This window comes from Lontra canadensis, unplaced genomic scaffold (assembly GCF_010015895.1).
Source record: "Lontra canadensis isolate GAN:19392208 unplaced genomic scaffold, GSC_riverotter_1.0 scaffold383, whole genome shotgun sequence".
In the NCBI taxonomy this organism is placed as follows: domain Eukaryota; kingdom Metazoa; phylum Chordata; class Mammalia; order Carnivora; family Mustelidae; genus Lontra; species Lontra canadensis.
The window spans coordinates 1464-16503 of NW_022631377.1; the positions used below are offsets into that span (position 1 = coordinate 1464).

Consider the following 15040-nt stretch of genomic DNA (forward strand, 5'->3'; position numbering starts at 1 on the left):
AATTCTGGGTTGACAGTTTTTTCCCCCTTCAGCACTTTAAAGTTGAATGTTACTCTCTTATTTTCTAGCTTGCATGGTTTCTGGAAAGAAGTCTATTTATTTTCTAATATTTGTTCTTCTGGCTGCCTTCAAGATTTTCTCTTTGTGTTTGTTTTTCAGCAGTTTGAATATGATCTGCCTGAGAGGGAGGGTGTGTGTGTGTGTAGCTTTTGTAGTTCTGCTTCATATTCTTGGATCTGGTTTTAAAGATTCTTTTTTCTTTTATTTAATTGAGATTAACATTACATGTAGTTAGCCGTATTAATATGTACAGGTCAGTGGTATTTAGTGTATTCACAGTGTTATGCAACTGCAAGCTCTCTTTAGTTGGTTTTGAAAATTATTATTTTTCTTTTTTCTTCTGTATTTTTGACTTTGTGTATATTAAATACAGTAGTCTTTTTTTTTTTTTAAACACAGTAGTCATAAACAATACAAACTTGAACTGTGTGGGTCTGCTTATCCATGGATTTTTAAAAAAATATAGTACAGTACTGTAAATGTATTTTGTCTCCCTTATGACTTTCTTAGTAACGTTTTCTTTTTCTTTTTTTTAAAAAGATTTTATTTATTTATTTAACACACAGAGAGAGAAATCACAAGCAGGCAGAGAGGCAGGCAGGGAGAGAGAGGGGGGAAGCAGGCTCCCTGCCGAGCAGAGAGCCGGATGTGGGACTCAATCCCAGGACCCTGAGATCATGACCTGAGCCGAAGGCAGAGGCTTAACCCACTGAGCCACCCAGGCGCCCAACATTTTCTTTTCTTTAGTTCACTTTATTGTAAGAATATAGTATATTGTACATAGAACATAGAAAATATGTGTTAATTAACTGTTTATGTTATTAGTAAGGCTTCCAGTCAACAGTATGCTATTAGTAAAGTTTTTGTGGAGTCAGAAGTTGTGTGGATTTTTGACTGTGTGTGGGGTTGGCACCCTTAACTCCCCTGCATTATTCAAGAGTAACTGTAGTTTGATTTTGTCCTACAACTCTTGGATTCTTTTTTTATGTTTTTTCCCCTTCTTTTTTTCTTTGTGTTTCAGTGTGGCTAATTTCTTACATACCTATCTGCAAGTTCACCGATTCTTTCCTTGACTATGTTAATTCTATTGATAAGCCTGTTGAAGATATTCTTCATCACTGTTACAGATTTTTGTTTTTTGTTTTTATCCTCCAGCATAGTTTCCAACTCTGCTTAAATTACTCATCTAGTCTTACATGTTATCTGTTTTTTTCCGTTAGAGCCTTTAACGTATTGTTATTTAAATATACTTAACTATTTAACATATTCAGTAGTCATTTAATATTCCCTGACAATTCTAACATCTCTATCCTTCCTGAGTCTGTTTCTGATGACTGCTTGTATTTGCCTGTGTGATTTTCTGGCCTTTTGGTATGCTTTGCAATTTTTTTCTAGAAGTTGGACATTTTATGTAGGATAGTAGAAACTAAGATCTAGAAATGGACATGCCTTTTTTTATGCTAAAAAGACTTTTGTGCTGGTGTTTTGAGTTGATCTAATTTTGAGTTGAGTTGGGTTGGATTTGAGATTTATTTCTCTTCTGGCTTTGCTCAATGAGGAAGATGGAAGGGTCCTGCTAGAGTTTTGTGCCCCTTCCACCGTGCCTGCTGCTATTTTCCCTTTTATCTCTACCTTACTGGGGACTTTCTCAAGACTGCGAGATTCTTGTGATTTCATGTGTTTAGGGAGTTGACTGGTTTGTGGGAGTTTTTTGTTTAATGTTTTTTTGTTTTTTGTTTTTAATTTTCACTGCTCCCTCAGCTTTTGTTTTTTTCTGTGCTTCAGAGAGGGTGTTTCTTGCAAGCTGCTTGTTACTCTGTGAGCTAGACTGGTTGTGGGTACTGGAAGGCATCCTCTATTGTTCTGGTAATACTTTGTCTTCTGCAGGCATTGAGTCCCTGGGTCTTGGGTTTGTGGCCTTCTCCAAGCTCCTGTCACTCTTTAGGCACCATTCCGAGCCTAGCATGTTTTCCTGCCCCTCTCTTTGGGGTAGAGGATTTTCCCTCTTTTTACTTTTCAGATCACTGTAGATATCACACAGTGCCCTAAGGTGACAATCTTTGTTGCTCTTTCTCCTCTCAGGCTTTTGTTTTGTGAGGGAGATGGAAGGGTCCTGATAGTTTGTGCCTCTCCCATAGCATCTGCTGTTCTTTTCCCTTTGTTCTCTGTTAGTAGAGACTTTCTCAAGACTGCCAGTTTTTTTTTTTCTGTGAGTACTTGGTGGTATTTACAGAGCAAAAGCCTGTAAGAACTTGCAGATTTCCTATATTTGCCTTAACTCTCATTCGCCAGTACACTTTCACTCTTTACCAATTTGTCAGTCATCCTACTGTAATTCTTACCCTAGCAAGTCAGTGCTCACATTTTGTCTTTCTCTGCATGTTCCTGTCTTAGATTTTAGGCCAGTTGTTCACCCTGTGAATGGGTTCCAGAAAAGTTACGAACTTGGGTGCTCTCTCTTTCCATTATAAGGTTGGAAGTAATACTCTCTTTAGTTCTCTAATGATCCATTGTCATTATTTTGAAAAACCGCTGTCATTTCAGTTTGTTTTTCTTCTTTCCCCAATAAATGTTTAGTAGGTGGTTTTAAAATTTCCAGATGTAAAGCCTTTTTTCTTATTTTTGTTAGTAACTTCTAATTCCATAGTATTAGATTTAGAGAGTATTGTTTATAACATTGCTACTTCTTGAAGATTATGTTTCTTTGTAACCTAACATGATTGATTTTTGTGTTTGTGTCATTGGCTCTTGAGAGAATGTGTGTTCTTTATTATCAAAATGTAGATTTTAATATATATCCGTAAGATCTTCTACCTCCTTTCTTATGTTTTGTCCACTTGATCTGTCTTGTATTGAGAGTGCTATACTTAGTCTACTATTATTAGGTATTTCTGTGTCTTTTTAAATATCCTATAGTTTTCTTTCATGAAGTTGGTTGCTGTTTTATTCCATGCATGCATACTCATTTTTTTAAAAGATTTTGTTTATTTATTTGAGAGAGAAAGTGAGAGAGACCGCGTGCATGCACTAGAGCGGAGAGGGACAAAGAGAGAGGAAGAAGCAGACTCACTGCTGAGAGTGGATCCTGACTCGGGGCTCAAACCCAGGACCCTGAGATCATGACCTGAGCCAAAGTCAGACACTTAACTGACTGAGCCATGTGGGTGCCCCACGCATGCATATTCATAAGAGTAGTAACTTCATTGTGAGTTGTGGCTTTTGGCATTAAAAAGTGGTCTTTGTAAATAAAAGTGACCTTTGTTATATTTAATACTAGATGTCTACTCCTACTCTTTTTTTGTGTCCATTAGCTTGATTTTTTTTTTTTAAAGCTTTTATTTATTTATTTGACAGAGAGAGAAAGAGCACAAGCCAAGGGGGATGGCAGGCAGAGGGAGAGGGAGAAGCAGGTTCCCCACTGAGCAGAGAGCCCAGCACAAGACTCTGTCCTAGGACCCCAGGGTCATGATCTGAGCTGAAGGCAGACAGACACTTAACCCGACTGAGCACCCAGGGGCCCCCAGTAGCTTGATATATATATTTATTTATTTATAAAATATGGAACGCTTCACTAATTTGTGTGTCATCCTTGCGCAGGGGCCGTGCTAATCTTCTCTGTATCATTCCAGTTTTAGTATATGTGCTGCCGAAGCGAGCTTTGGCAAGTAGCTTGATTTTTAAATAATTTTGTATTTAGTCATTTTGTTATTTCGTTTTAAGTGAATCTCTTGTGTATAGCATATATAGAGTCTTGTTTCATGAGCCAAATTTAAAATGTTTTTTTAACAGTTATGTCCATTCATATTCACTAATGTGATAGATGTGTTTGGTCTCAGTGCTATCATAATATTTTGTAATCATGCTTTGTTGTATTTGCTATGTTTTCTATGAGTTGTATTTTCTTTCCTTTTATTTACAGTTATTTTTTCTTAAATTATTGGTATTTAAGAATGCTTATATGTTCTTGTGGTTACTTTTATACTTGAACTTTTTTAATGCTCTTAGTCTCATTTTCCTTTTTAGCTGTTTACAATGTGATTTATCGATTTTTAAGTATTATTTAAGCCTATCTTTTGCCTGTATAACAGTCAGTGTTCTTATTCTGTTTTCCTTTTTACATTTAAAAAATTACTTTATACTTTTTCAGAGCATTTAAATTTGTCCGTTAGTCTTTCTTCTTGCATCTCACATCTGTTTTAGTCGTGTATATTTATATATTCTTAAAATACTTACCATTGGTCCTTTCACCAAAGTTTTCTTAGTCATCAGTCGGTTAATAAGCTCTTGTCCTAGTAGATTTCTCAAGGGTTGATTACTGCAGAATTCCCTAAGTTCTTAAATGTTGAAAAATTTCTGGTAACCCTGATACTTGAAGCTTGGCTGCATATAAAATCTTTGGTTCATATGTTCTTTAATTTTGCATTTATTTATTTAGGAAAAGCCTTTTTTTTTTTTTTTGGTAAAGATTTTATTTATTTATTTGAGAGAGACAGAGAATGAGCAGGCAGGGAGAGGGTGGGGCAGAAGGAGAGGGAAAAGCAGACTGCCCACTGAGCAGGGAGTTCCATGTAGGGCTCCATTCCAGGACCCTGGGATCATGACCTGAGCCAAAGGCGTGGCCCAAATGACTCTGCCACCCAGGTGCCCCTAATTGTGTTTTTAAAAACCTGCTTCATTGTCTTGCTTTATATATTGGTTTGGAAACTGATACCATCTTAATCTTTGCCTTTTTAAGTTACTGATCTTTGCCTGGAGGCTGTGAGGATTTTATCTTTATATTTGAAATTTAGTAGTGTTACTAAAATATGTTTCAGACTTGGTCATTCTGAATTAATATCCTCTAGGCCTCCACTGATCTTATTATAGATTAATAATATATAATATATATATGATATATAATATATAATATATAATATATATTCATGTCTATTTTTAGAAAGCTTACTTGTAGTTTTTTAAAACTTATTTTTTAAAATTTTTATTATTTTTTTAAAGTAGGCTTTATACCGAGTATGGAGCCCAATGCAGGGCTCAGACTCATGATCCTGAAATCAAGACCCAAGCTAAGGTCAAGAATCGGATGCTCAACTGATTGAGCCACCCAGGCACCCCTCTTAGATTTTACCTTTAAGTTTTAGTTCTGTTCCCTTTTTTTTTTTTTTTTTTTTTTTTTCAGGAACTTGACAATATGAATATGACTACTTTGTCTCTCTTCCACTTTAAGTACTTTATTTCTGATCCTTTTTCTTTTTTCGTTATGTTATTTTCATTCTTATGGTTGTTTTCCTGCCTTTCTTCAATTCCCCTCATGAAATTTTGGTTGGCATCTATTTTCCCATGGGTACCTTGTGACTTATCCTTTATTTCTGAGAATATCTTATTTTTTTCCTTTTTCCTGGGTACTATCAGCTTTTTTTCCTTTCTTCTGCCTTTTTGGTTATTTTTCATGGTTTTAAAATTTTCTGATTGAAGATGGTTTTTCTTCAAATGTTTATTTAAATGTATTGTTTGGAGTATTAATTTACAGCTTTTCTCTGTTTCATGGTAGTTTTTTGGAAGGGAATTTTCCTCAGTAGATACATATGAAATTTCATTTCCCGATTTTTTTTTTTTTGGAATAGCTCATATATATTGGTTGGTTTGTGTGTTTTTATGTTCATTTTTATGGTGATGATATGAATAACAATATTTTTATTTAAATGGCGCCCTCTTCTGTCAATTTAGCAAAGCTCAGATACTTAAGACAGTTTTTTGGTTGATTTGTTTTGGTGTTTGGGGGGAGTTGAAGAGTGATAAAAAGTAATGGGAGCGTTGACTTTATGATTCTCTTTTGTAAGACACTAGACTTTCCCATTTTGCTTCTTTTCCCCTTTACCACTTGACTATCAAAGGGAGCCTTTCACTTTGTTTTTGCTTTTTTTTTCTTTGCAGTAGCTGTGTGTTTTTTAGACTGCCCCTTTAAGTCATTCCTCCCCCTTTAAATTATGCCTTTATAAATCCCTTTCCTGTAATCTTTGCTATGATCTGTTTATACCTTTTTATTTTTTTATGTATTTTTATTACATTTTTTTAAATTATAAGATTTTAAAATTTATTTATTTGAGAGAGAGAGAGCAGAGCAAGCAAGAACATGAGTTAGGGGGAGCGGCAGGGAGAAGGAGAAGCAGACTACCTGCTGAGCAGGAAGCCAGACACGGGACTTTGTCCCAGGACCCTGGGATCATGACCTGAGCCACTTCACCAGCTGAGCCACCCACGATCCCCTTTTTATACCTTTTTAATGTTTTCAGACAGGCAGAACTTAAGCTCTTAGGCAGTAGTTGAATCTACTTCTCTAGCTGTAGTTGTAATCTTCTCTTAGGCAGTAGTTGAATCTACTTTTCTAGCTTCCCTCTGGAGGCCTGTCTTCTGAGGTAGGGATGGGACGAGGAACATGAGAGACCATATACTGGGAATTGGTAATTTTCCTCTTTTTATTAAAAAGGAAAAAGGAACATGATCAACAAAAGGAACATGTTCCTCACACTTACTTTGAAATTTCAATATTCTCTTTCTGCAAGTCATGTTGAAGGCATGATTTTTGTTTAGCTTTATTTGCACTTTGTTGTTTAGTATTGTTTTGGATGATGTAATAGTCTGGATCCAATCAAGATGTAGAAAACCACACAGTAGGTTAAAAACAAGTGAATTTTAATATAATGAATTATTAACTATGATAAAGGAATAAGTATAAGATATGAGAAAACTCTATATTGTACTTTAGGGTTAAGAGAGAGTACCTAAAGAAGGACAAACTTAGAAGGGATTCAAACATTTTTGGAGAAGTAGTTCAGCCCACTGAACAGGAGAGAAGTTCACTCTTTGGCCAGACCTGAACTGGTTTGTAGTCATTGGGTAAGTACGCTCTGGTGGAAGATGGGGGAGCAAACCAGCCATCAGTAGTGTGGGTATGCAGCGGGCTTGCATGGAGTTGTGAATTCTCTGATCACAGGTAGGACTGGGGACTTGAAGTAGCAGCAGTGTGGTTCCAACCCTCTGGCCGCAGGTAGCCATGCACAGGGACTTGGAGGGGAGGTCAGTGGGCAGAAAACCTCTGGGCAGTTTTCCAGTTGTGAAGGCTGTGGAAAGATTATCTGTAAGCCAAGACTGCATGGTTATAGACAGAACCATGTTCTGGGCTCATGACTGGGGTAGAACTCCATTGGGTGTCCTCACTTCCCACCCATGTTGCCAACACCTGTGCTGCAGCTGGAAGCTACAGGAAAGAGACTTTTTTCTTGGCAGTGTTCTGTAGTCTGTACTGACAAGACGCTGTGCTCATTTTAAAAGAGATGTCAAGGGGGGCGCCTGGGTGGCTCAGTGGGTTAGAGCCTCTGCCTTCGGCTCAGGTCATGATCTCAGAGTCCTGGGATCAAGCCCCACATCGGGCTCTCTGCTTGGCAGGGAGACTGCTTCCTCCGTGCCCCCCCCCCCACCTGCCTCTCTGCCTACTTGTGATCTGTCTCTGTCAAAGAAATAAATAAAATCTAAAAAAAAAAAAAAAAGATGTCAAGGAATTTTTTTTTTTTAAATCACCAAACCTAGTTAAAGTATATGTTCAGATCTAAGAGTCAGATAAATGACACAGATGGAAATATTGGATGACAGATAGTTGGGCAGCCTCTGTTGATTTCAGTTACCTGGAAGTCCCACCAAATTTTATATATCTCTACCCTTTTTATTATTAAGCTCTTTTTTTTTTTATTTCACAGATCACAAGTAGGCAGAGAGGCAGGCAGAGAGAGAGAGGAGGAAGCAGGCTCCCTGCTGAGCAGAGAGCCCGATGTGGGGCTCGATCCCAAGACCCTGGGATCATGACCTGAGCAGAAGGCAGAGGCTTTAACCCACGGAGCCACCCAGGCGCCCCTATTATTAAGCTCTTTATTTGGAATGCCATCCTTTGGTGCTTCAGATCTTTATTTCCTCCCAGCATGTCAAAAATTTATCCTGTCTCAGGCACCCTTTGTTATAATCTTGACTTTAGCTTTTCCATTACTAATCACTGCCACCTCTTTTATACTCTTAATTTCAGGTATCCCTCATTCCTATCCCTATCTCATCCCCTTTATTTTTATTTTATTTTATTTTATTTTTTTAAAAGATTTATTTATTTGACAGACAGAGATCATAAGTAGGCAGAGAGGCAGGCAGAGAGAGATGGGGAAGCAGGCTCCTTGCTGAGCAGAGAGCCGGGGGCTTGATCCCAGGACTCTGGGATCATGACCTGAGCCGAAGGCAGCAACTTTAACCCACTGAGCCACCCAGGTACCCCCCACCCCATCTCATCCCCTTTAATAACTTGACTTAGAAAATCCTTTACACACACTAGGATCTATTAATTCATGGGTCCTGTCACCTTTACACTGTCTTTTAGATCCTGTGTATCTGCTTTCCTGAATTCTTTTTCTTTTCTTTTCTTTTTTCTTTTGGGTCCCATCGTTATATTGATACTGCAGGGCCAAAACTTGAAGTCCAGGTCTTCTGACTCTAGATTCATATTCCCATATACTAGAGATGGCAAATAGTTTTAAGTTATAAGCCAGCTCTGTTCAATTTTTTTCACTGTGTGCAAAGACAGTTGATAATGTCTGCCTCAAAAAGTGTATTATGGTTTATGGGATCATGTCCAGATTTAGCAGGAAGAAGTGATATAATTGCTTCTGAATAGCTGCAGTGGACATATATGTCTCATTGTAACTACATTTATTTCAATGTGTCTTAAATATCAGTTGTGATCACTAGTATGTTTAAGTAGCAAATTTAGATTTTGGTTTTAGACAAAGATAACTGGCATTGGTAACATCTCTCTTCCTTCTACTTGCCTTGTTCTATAAAGCTAATATATAATTCCAAAATAATTACACCTCCCTCACTTACTAATTCAAATGAGAAGCCAGCCATGTAAAGATCTGGGGTAAAAACACTGTAGAAACGAAAGAACAAATGCAAAGGCCCTGAGGTGAGGGCTAACGTGTTTGAGGAAGAGATAGAAGTCTGATGTGGCCAGAATGCAGTGAGCAAAGGAGAGAGAATGTTAAAAGTCAGAACAGTAGATAGGGACTTGATTTTATAGGAACCTGTGGGTGAATATTTTGGGTGTATCAATAATATTTCAATTTGATAACTCATAATCCAAAAATGATTTTCTCATTAATGCATGAAACATTTAAGTACATGCTTAAGAATGATACAAAATTATATTGGTTTGGGTTCCAAAGTTGTGTTCTCTTAACAACGGACCTCAAATGACAAGCCACGTAATACATCAAGGAAGAAACAATGGAAAAGCTCCTACTGTTCTGAAGTAATCATGACCCACACTGTCAGTTCTTTTAGTGTCTGTCTCTGGTCATTCAGACTGCATTGATTAGAAGCTCAAAATCTAGAGTTTTACATTAGAATGGAAGTAGTGGTTCTGGCAGTCAATGTGAAAGAGTTACAAGTACTCTGAATGAGTATAATGAGATTCAGTGCAGTTAGTGTATCTGGACCCAGTATTCCTATTTAGGGTGACAAGACTTGATATACTTACACAAAGTATAACAGGATCTTTTGGTCAGTAAATAAAATGAAGTCCAGAATTCCAAATAAGTTAGAAAGTATAATGAGGCCTTTGCAATCCTAGGCAGTCATGAAATGTAACAGAGTCCAGATCTCTAACTTAGTCTGGAAATGTAATGATCCAGCATTCCTAGTTAGTCAGGAAGTGTAATAGTCCAGCACTTAGCCAGATATTGCTTAGCAACTGGTATGAAGGTTTGATGGAAGAAAGGAAACAAACTAATGGTTAAAATGGAGTTTTGGAATCATTAATTTACTCAAACTATACTTTTGCTTGATCTCCTTAAAATTCTGTGTTTCGTAGCTGGATTTTTCTTTTGACCTTAATAATTTTTCTTTAAAAATCTTTTACTATCTGACTTTCTATACTCTCCAAGTATTTCTGTCTCTTATCATACTAATTGACTGATTGAAAATATTGCTTTATTTTCTCCTTTGTTCTTTTTTTTTGAAGACCTATAGTTCTTATCTTCCTTTTTACTAAAACCTTAAAGACAGAGAAACAAATGAAACCTTAAAGAGAAAGAAACAAATGAACAGGCTTGGTTTAGCCTGTTTCTGCTGATTAATTTGATTTAAAAATGTAATTATACTTTAATTCACAAACAGTACACTGATATTATTGATAAAATTTAAAACTACAAAAGCAACAAGGGAGAAAGTCACTTACAATCTTACACTACGACTTTTGTTTGATATTTTGGTCTATTTCCTGGTAGTCCTTTTCTCCCATTTCTCCTATGCTAATGTATAAGCATGTGTGCTTCTTTATAACTTTTTCTTAAGCTATTTTGCATCGTAAGTATCTTCACTTTTTTGAAATCTATGGATGAAAGAAAAACACATAAAAGTTTTAACTTTAGACAAAATTTTACATGTATTTTTGGGGGTATTCAGGAATCAGTCTGTCATCACAGGTCTTTGCTTTTTTTTTTTTTTTTTTTAAAGATTTTATTTATTTATCTATTTGAGAGACCGCGAAAGAGTGCCTGTGTGTGAGTGGGGGCAGGGATGGAATAGAGGGAGAGGGACAAGGAGATTCCCACTAAGTGCAGAGCCTGATGTGGGGGGTTTAATCTCAGGACCCTAAGATCATGATCTGAGCCAAAAGCAAAAGTCACACTCTTTTTTTAAAAAATAAATTAATTAATTAATTAATTTGACAGAGATCACAGGTAGGCAGAGGCAGGCAGGGAGAAGAAGTGAAGCAGGCTCCCTGCTGAGCAGAGAGCCCAATGTGGGGCTCGATCCCAGGACTCTGGGATCATGACCTGAGCTGAAGGCAGAGGCTTTAATCCACTGAGCCACCCAGGTGCCCCCAAAAGTCACACTCTTAACCAACTGAGCCACCTAGGTGCCCCAGGTCTTTGTCATGTATTATCATGTGTTATTGCTGAGTTTTGTTCTTTTAGATTTGCAGTGTGGCCATTGCTGCCCCGGATCTTTGGGCTATGCTAATGCTGTAATTCAAATGTAAGGTTACAGTTACCACTACAGTGAGCTATTTTTGTCATAGTATGACACCTATGCACCAAGTGACTGGGTCTGGAGGGATTTCCAGTTTCAGTAGTATGTAGTATCAATACTAGTCTTATCTCAATAACCCATGTTACAATTTTTTACTGACTGAGTAGTATTCCAGTATAGGATGCATCACAATTAATCCTCTATTGATACACGTTTAGGTCTTTTTTTTTTTTTTAAGATTTTATTTATTTGAGAGGGAGAAGGAGAGAGAGACAGAGAGAGGGCGAGCGCACAAGTAGGGAGGAGAGGGAGAAGCAGGTTCCCTGTGAGCAGGGAGCTGAACATGGGGCTCAGTCTGAGGACCCTGAGATTGTGACCTGAACCGAAGGCAGATTCTTAACTGACTGAACCACCTAGGGACCCCTAGTTAGGTCTTTCTTAAATTTTCTGTTACAAACAAAATAGTGGTGCAGTAAATACTCTTATGTTTACTGTTTGACAACTTCCTTGCAATATATTCCTAGACATAAAAATTGCTCAGTCAAATTTGATATGAATTGCCTGGTTGCACTTGAGAAATGTACCAATTTATAGATAACAAAATTTATCTTTGCTAACAGTAGGCATTATGGAATATTTTTATTAGTTATAATTTTTATAAAGTGAAATGCATAGATCTTAAATATACAATTAGAGGAGGGGTGCCTGGGTTGGCACAGTTGGATAAGCCAACAAGTAAACTCTCTTGGTTCTGGCTCAGTCTCTAAATAAATAAATCTTTAACAAGTGTATGCTGTTAGATGAATTTTGACAATTCTACATACCTATGTAAAAAATATCTCCATCAAAATATAGAGCATGTGCATTATCACAGATTGTTTATATTCTTCAGGGATTTATCTATTCAGGTCTTCTGTGTATTAATTAAATTTGGATTTTTTATTTTCTTATTCCACTGAATTATGAGTTCTCTATATATTCTTTATATAATAAATATTCTAGTCCTTTGTCAAATATATTTATTATAGATATTTTCTTCTAGTATAAGGCTCACCATTTCATTTTCTTCTCTCTCTCTCTTTTTTTTTTTTTTTTAAGATTTTATTTATTTATTTGACAGAGCAGAGATCACAAATAGGCAGAGAGGCAGGCAGAGAGAGAGAGGAAGGGAAGCAGGCTCTCCGCTGAGCAGAGAGCCTGATGCGGGGCTCGATCCTAGGACCCCGGGATCATGACTTGAGCTGAAGGCAGACCTGAGCTGAGCTTAACCCACTGAGCCACTCAGGCTCCCCAACCACCATTTCATTTTCTTAATGGTGTCTTTTGAAAAATAGGGGATTTTAATTTTGATGTTCAGTTTATGAACTATTTTATTATTCATGCCCTTATGTCAAGTGAATCTCTAGTTGTTCCAGTACCATTTTTGAAAGGATTATCCCTTCCTCATTAAATTACTTTATCACCCATGTTGAAAATCAATTAAACTTATAGAAATGTTCTATTATATCTCTGAGGAATGGGTTTGTTCATAGTGTTGAAGTATAAAGAATCAGGATCCAGGCTTTTACTATCTTCAAGCTGATTAATTTTGATAAGCCTTCATTAAAAAAAAAATTTTTTTTGTCTTTTTTCTGTATCTTGGGATGGCTAGCATAGAATCTGATTTGTAATATACTCATTTTAAAGCAGAACATGTTCAAGTTTCTCCCCCCCTCTTAAAAATTATTAGTTTTGTCAAATTATTTACTGATAGAGGGATAAAGAGGCTTATAGCCATAGCCATTTGGAAATAGTTGTTAGAAGGACCTGACAGGTAATGAGCATCCTTAGGATACCCCACTCTTCCTTTCTGTGAAAGCATAAGATGCTGTGTGATTATCAAAATCTGATCAAAAAAACTTAGGGAATTTCTCCATTGCTTATATGTATTTGCTGACATTTTTTTGTGTTGTCATGCCAACAGTGATCAAGGCCTTATGAAATTCTGATTGAATAAAACACCTGGAGATACAGTATATAATTATGAAAAAAGACTCAAGTCTGTAAATACCAGACTTCTTGCATACCAGAAAGTTTTGTGTATTTTGAGTGCTTGGGAATATGTGAACTTGGAGTTGGCTATCCTGTAGTGGCCATTTGCTTGGTGTTGGTGTCACTAATACAAACTAAGATAAGCAGACATGTTTCGTGAATACATAGCAACTTGATTTTTGTTGTTTTGTTTATAAAAATAATAGTAGAAATTTAGTTACTACAGAAATGAACTCTCTTCTTGTTTTTCTTGCATAGTGCCAACAAAAAGTGTGCAGTCATTGAGCAAAGGGGCGGCTAATAGATGTATATTCCTTTTTATGAAACAAAACAAAACAATCTTTTTAATTCCCTGCTGTAGAGAGTTCTTTGTGCTCTGAACACATCAAAAAAGATCATCTTAGGAGTAGTTCATCCTATGGTTAAGTTAGTTGAATATATTCCCCCTAGTATTTTAATAATGAACATTTATTTCAGTTGTTTACACCTTGGTAATGAGTATTGAAAACTTAGCGTTAGCTTCCAACTCTACTATCTGAAAGATTTTTCTGTGTTATAATTTTGAATTTGATTTAGGTACTTTTATTGTTATAACTTTTAAAAGAATTATTAGTACTTAATAGTAACAGTGATGTATTTTTTATAGTTAAATGTTTTCTCATACCTGACCCAGTGACTTTGATTTTGTGATTTCACCTGGGAGGTTTTTGAGCAGAGATGTGACACATTGACAGCAGTGTTACAAGAGTTTCACTTTGACAGAAAGTAAATTGGAAGGATATAGAATGGTTAGATGCAGAGAAACCAGTTAGGACAATAATGTGCTTTAACAAGCATTTCATATAGGACCAGGATTTGGGAAAAGAAATAATTGTGAGGGAAGCTTTACAATTTGAAATGGGAAGGGCAGAATGTGTTGTTTTCTGCCTAGTCCTTCCCCTAAAATGGATTCCAAGACTTAAAGCCTGTATTATACCTCTACAGATAACTAGATTTTCTGTTTTGAGAGAAATGAAACTAGGGGAGTAGATGGCTTAAATTTTCTCAGATTTCTAACTTACCTTCAGAAGAGAATAAAAGATGGGAACTTTATAACCAGAGACATAGCTATTTCCAGATTTACATAGAAAATACCTTATTTTTTCACTTGAAGAAACCACTCCCTAAAAACACAGAAAGAAGGTTATCACTCAAAAGAAGCATAAAGACAGAAAAAAAAGGTTGGAAAACCCTAGTTTGAAAAAACAATAGCAAAAAGCTTCAACTGTCTAAACATGCTTCTTATCAAATTCATAGGTTTTGAAGTTTTGGTTTTGAATTTTTCTCACTGGGGCACACGCTGTGGCGAAGGTCTCCTTGTTAGTGTTATTGCAGTTCCATGCTTAAATTTAATATTTGTTGAACACTCAAACTTGTTCATTTGGGAGCTTTAGAAAATACCTCTCCTGTACTATAAGGATGCTACTGGTGCTTATTACCTCAGACAGTCAAGAAATCTGGAACACTTTGGTAACAAAATTGATACGAAATCTGAGAAGTGCCAGGGATGATCACTTTTCTTCCTGTCATGACAACTTTATTTTCTGCTGTTGGAGGACAGTAGAAACAACTGTTGAGGCAGCTGTTGCCAATGCCATTATCACTCTCTAAGTTTTACATAATGCTTCCACCGGATTTACAAATCTGTTGGGAGGAAATGTATTGGTTTTCCCCATTTTGCCCTTTGTATTTTTCCTGCTACATTGCACTTTAGTATTTCTAATAGCAAGTATATTAGTTTCCTAGGGCTCTTTTAACAATTTGCCACAAACCTGGCATCTTAAGAGAAATTTATGAAGAGAAAAGGAAAAAAGAAAAAAGGGGGGGAAAAAAAAAGAAAACA

The 15040-nt window shown here is 36.5% G+C and overlaps 1 long non-coding RNA gene and 1 other non-coding gene across 2 annotated transcripts in view; one reads left to right on the forward strand and one right to left on the reverse strand.

The window, feature by feature from the left end:
- Positions 1-3612: 3612 nt before the first annotated feature.
- LOC116862921 lies at positions 3613-3717 on the reverse strand. The gene has a single exon (XR_004381736.1). It is a non-coding gene; the product is annotated as a U6 spliceosomal RNA (small nuclear RNA).
- Positions 3718-6932: 3215 nt separating this feature from the next.
- Positions 6933-15040, forward strand: part of LOC116862920 — a 103429-nt gene continuing 95321 nt past the window's right edge. Inside the window, exon 1 of the long non-coding RNA XR_004381735.1 lies at positions 6933-6954. This is a non-coding gene — a long non-coding RNA (uncharacterized LOC116862920). The remainder of the gene's footprint in view (positions 6955-15040) is intronic.